Raw genomic sequence first — 5682 nt, forward strand, 5'->3', positions numbered from 1 at the left:
GGTTATACCTTTTAAGGCTATGTGACCTCCAGCTTCTAAAGTTAAACTGTACTTAAAAGAATCACAGCTGCATTTGACCTTTCTATTTAATAAAATCTGTATTCAGTTATATCCAGAACCTTTTTGAATTGCACCTTTCCCTCAATATTACTGTGTCCTGAAAGCCGTAGAAGCCCAGATTCACTAAAAGCTCAAAGCAGTAAAATGCACAAGCCAGGAATACACAAGTGAATGAATACACAAACACACCCACTTGGTTCACCCGTTTCCTCCCCACCCTCAAGAAATATTTTGCTTTGTTGGTAACTGACTTCAGATGCAAAAGGACTTCTTTAAAATGGCCCCAGCTACATCTGTTGACCACACCTATTCACTGTTGTTTCTCTCATTCTCGCTTCAGGAATAAAACAAGTCATTCTTCAGGCTTCCTTACCTTTATTCCACCCAAGATGCTGCATCCAACTTCATTTACAAGGTGCAAGACAGATACAGAGCATGCTTCTTAATGCAATGAAGATTCTTTATATTGCTTTCAGTAGCTATAATCTTTGGGTTGCTTAGCAGAATAACCAAATAAATTGCTACCTTTTTTTTTTTTTTAAACCAAGTGTTTTAGGGGAACAACTACTTGGACAAAGCTTTTGAGTAAAAAATAGCAAATCGTATCAGTGGAGAGTTCTCAGAGGTGGAAATTGCCATTTTGACATGCTAGTACTTCATTTTAGTAATGGTAAACATGATCCATATATTTTAAATATAACAAATGTAGCAAAAGCGATGAAGTTCAATACAAGCATAGGATGAAGTAATACGATTCAACTTTGCTGAAATGAAACTTCTGCTCTACCAGTGTTTTAAATATCTTTTTTTTTTTTCATTCTGAACTGGAATGTACACAATGACCATTTGAGCCCAATACAGAGCCCTTCCAGCCTCTTCTCTAGCAGTGCCATTATGTAGCCCCTACTCTTTACAAGTGGCTAAGGCTGTGTTAGGAAAACATTTACAGGGAAGAAAATCAAGCAAGGTCAATCATAACCATTATCAGAACTATCAGCCTAACTATAATTTTGTTAGGTTAAAATCTGAGGACTGAATTTCAATATCAGTGTGTTAGATTTTTACTAAATTCATCTGCAGAGTTTGAAATCTGTTGCTATTCAAAGATTAAGATTGTGAAATCTTTTAGCTATAAATAAAAGTGTGGAACAATATCTTTCAATTCCTTCTAGCCAGAACAAAGTCACAAAAATAGAGAAGTGTCTTATTAGAACTAGCTAAAAAAAAATAGGTTTAATGATTAATACACATTTACAAATTCATTTAATTTGCAAGGCTGGTTTTATGTAAGTATTAGAAATATGGCTATTACAGACACCAATTATGTCTACAAAAGGTTAGAAGTCAGGAAAACCTTTTATAAACAAAATATAAAGTACTGGACCTGATTCAATGACTTAAAATTAGACTGTTTTTTTTTTTTATATTGCAAAAGACGCATTCCCTGAGGCTAATTTTTATTTCATTTTGCCTACCACTTAATGCTTTGAGCATAGAAAAATACATTTATAAAGACTTGTTTGCAAATTCAAATAGGCATTGGTGCCCATGGCTTAGCTTTGATGAGCACGTGAATGGTATATCCCAGCTGAGAGCTGATCATAACCCAAGCAGTGCATCCTGTCCCAACACCTCGAATCGCTAATGTGCAGCATTCATGTAAAGAGGCCCTAGCGTTCAGTTATGACTGAAAGACTCCTCTCAAAGGGAACTAAGATCCTACGCCTGAAGTCAGTTCAGTATACAGATGTTAAGGCCCCAAAAAATGAAGAAAGGAAGCCTCACATTCCTTAGCTCTTAGTGATTCCTGTGCAATGTTCTTTTGCATCAACTTGGAGTGAATATTAAAGCTTACTGGTAGAAACATTCATAAGCAAAGAAGTTTGGGGCTTTGGGGGATTTGTTTTTAAATATAAGTTTCAAGTCAGTGAACCCAAGTGCTGGAAGCTAGTCTCTGTTGCAGCATGTTGTGTGATCCTAGCTCATAGCAGCTTAAGTCTTGCATACTAAATATTTTTGGTAGTGTACAAACATGCAATACGTTAAGAATCCAATCACCCTGATTCACTGCAAAACCAGTCCGTTTGCCAGGGCTTAAAGTTCTGTTTGAAAACCATTCAATTAGTTAAAAGTTTCTACTCAGCTGTAATATTGATTCCACAGACATATCTTGAAAATTAACACAAACTACATGAAAAACGTCAGAAAGTCAGTCACCAGGCATCAGGAGAACAGTATTCCTCAGTACATAATAATACATACATAATTCAACATGGAACAAGATACTGACTTCTGAGTAACATAGCCTTCCTAGTGTCTGGATGTTATATTGCATGCTTACACCCATCAGATCTCGAAAATGAATGAAATCAGAATTGCTGAGTTGCTTAGCAAAACAGAGATTAAGGTGCTGCTTTTAAATAAATTCTGAGCTAAAACTAAAGCCATTTTTAACATGAGAATTACAGATTTTAAGACATTAACATACCTAGCAAAATATGTCTGTGCATGTATTCAGAGTAGCTGTTAACTTTGTGCTGATGGTATAATATCTGTATATAGCAAGGCAGCAAACTGATTTGAACATTGTCCTTTTCATGTCAGCCTTCTATAGAGTACTGCTACTTTGCTATGTAACAGTTCTGAGTTTTAATTAAAATTCAGTGAGCAAAAATCCTGACTTCAAAGGACAATTTCCATCAACTCATTTTATTCTGAGTTGATACTTGTATTACTGTTTCTTCTTAATATCACACAAACCTCAAGCAGAGCTATAATGAGCATAGTCTGGATCAGTGGTTAATCTATTTTAAAATTTTTTTCTATTTTACGATTAAATTTTTAAATTTCAAATTCTCCAACCTCATATAAAAACTAATATATACAGCCACATTTTATGTCTACATTTGAAACCTTTAAAAAATTTAAGATTGAGAGTTTAGGCTGTATGCCACAGGACAAAGTCACCATTTTTCTACTCTATCTTTACTGGAAGCCAGTATTTGGACATCCAGGAATTTGGGTGAGAAACGAAACTTCGCTATCTGAATAAACTACTTAAGTTCAGCATGGATGGCTTATGTCAAGTCTGCAGTGTAATGCATACTGGGGGAAGTAAAGCACACGTGTTGGGCTGCCTAAGAAATCACCTACATTTAATTTCCCTTTTAATTATAACCCACAATTTGAATGTTTTGTGCCAGGCTGTTCCTGACCACATTGTGAAACCTTCTGCAAAATGAGGGTCATGGCCACGGTCATAAAAAAGACAATAAAGTCAAATGCATTCCTTTTCAAATTCAGCACCTTTAATCTGCCTAATATCTGTAGATAAAATGAAAATATATGAATGTGTATACAGAATCAGAAAAGGCATCTCAAACTAGATATTTGTACCCCTAAACTATACAACTAAAGTACCTGCTTTGCAAATGATTTTCCATTGTAAACAGTAGGTAGTATGCATCTCTTCTGGTTTGTGTTCCCTGTGTTAACAAGCACGTAAAAACATCAGTTGAAAACATTAAATATATATATATATATATTTTTATTTATTTATTTATTTATTTTTACTTGGAGCAACCAGAGGCAACAAATACAGCAGATTTCATGATATATGGTACTACATGATCAAGTACAGAAGTAAAATACTGAACACGTTCACTGAAATCCCTTTAGCTTTTGAGACCTGTGACTATTAATCACTGCTTTATTACGGGTAATAGATCAAATGTAGTTTAATGCAAAAATAATTTATCCAGAGTATTTTAAAAATATTTCTGCACTTGCATTATAACAAAAAAAGCTAATAACAGATAATATGGGAAATATATTTCAGGTACTTTAACTCCAAGAAAGATAGGGAAAACACTAAATTTCTTTTATCCTTTCTATGCAAGACAGTAACACCCTTTGAAAGCATAGCATTAACATTAGTACTGACGTTTTTTCCACAGTAAGGCTTTTTACAACAGTCTCACATTTTAATAGATTATTTTGAAAAGACAGCGTCACACATTCATTGATCAATCCACCAAATCTCTCAGATTTTTGTACATGCAAAAAAACACCACTAGATGTCAGCATTAACTTTCTCAAAAAAAAAAAAAAAGATACGAGCCATTTGATTTCTATTTTCTGGTAGATGTAAACCCATAAAGTAGCTCCTAAAGTCCAAAGCTCCTTAAAGGAAATGTTTCTAACGTAAAAACTGATCTTGCAACTGGCTGGGCATCAGGGTTATTTGCCCTGGCAAGTATATCACAGCTTGGTTTGTTGAACCAAATTTGGTAGAATTAAAGAAATTCCACATTCATACTCCTAATAACTGAACATGTCATGTACACAAAATGAATCATCTTATTCAGCTGCAGCTAGGAAAAAAAAAGCCAAGTCCACAGCCTTAAAGACTCTGGGATGTGTACTGCCATCAACAGTCTCACAGGCCTGCCGCTGCTGAGTTTACCAGATTTTATCTAAATAACATAAGGAGTAACATATGGACCTGACTGTATTTAACAGCTTTGAATTTTACAGGAATTGCTGTTGTAAGTTTGCTTCATTATGACAGTGGCGAGATGCCTGACAATCACTTACTACTCCTAAGATACAAGCCATAACCTCCCACAAGACTGACCACAAACTATTTATCATAACAGTTTTCTGGGAAACAAATCATAAAAAAATGCAAAAACAGAGCTGCAAGCACTTAAGGCCTTTCTTCTTTTATTTATTTATTACTTTTTTTTTTTAAACTGACAAAGTATCTGAGATTTTCTTGCCTTCTGATTCAGTTAAGTCTCTATGTGCATACTTTGCTTACTGCCATGAGGACAAATGCCTTCCTAAAATGCCCACGACCTGTTTGTCCTTTCTGAATTGTTGTGCTCATTTGTATAAGCAGGCAAATACGGACAGCAAATAAGAAAGTCCCCAGTGTTGGCAGGCTATTTGAAGCTGGACTTTTACACTGCTTTCCAAAGCACCTTCAGGACACTCTAGTTATCAAATTGATTCACACATGGTAATGATCATTTGTTTTGAATTTGAAGTATAGTTAGTAGAACATTTTTGGACTTAGACTTCAAGACTGATTTCTGTATTTAAGGACAAGTACTGAGGGAGCAGTGAATTATATAGTTAATATTTCTGTCCCCCCCCCCAAAAAAAAAAACCTTACTAGGAGATTCATGTTTGATTGCCACTGAAGAGAAGAGCAACATATGCGTGGCAAATAGCCAATATGCAAGTCAGAGGGTATTTTATCATTTGAGGTTCCTTATACAGTGTAAACCTGTACAGGCCATTTTACAACCCTTTTCTCATTTTTTGTATTCTGTACGTGTTGGTGAAACTTGTTTTCCACTTTATAGACGACTATGGCATCTGCAGTCATCTGCAATACTACATTATTATTTGGATGCACAAATATAGCTATCAGGAATCAACAGCTCAAGAATCTATTTTTTCAGTTCTTCCTATGATATTTTTGTCACCTCTATTGAAAACGAACTGACCATGAAGTGTATAGCTTTATCAGCTTCCCTAAACACACTACTGTATTGCAATTTACTCCATTCTTTTGCTCCTTTCAGATAGCTGTTATAGGCAGGTGGGTATTGT

This window comes from Cygnus olor, chromosome 4 (assembly GCF_009769625.2).
Source record: "Cygnus olor isolate bCygOlo1 chromosome 4, bCygOlo1.pri.v2, whole genome shotgun sequence".
In the NCBI taxonomy this organism is placed as follows: domain Eukaryota; kingdom Metazoa; phylum Chordata; class Aves; order Anseriformes; family Anatidae; genus Cygnus; species Cygnus olor.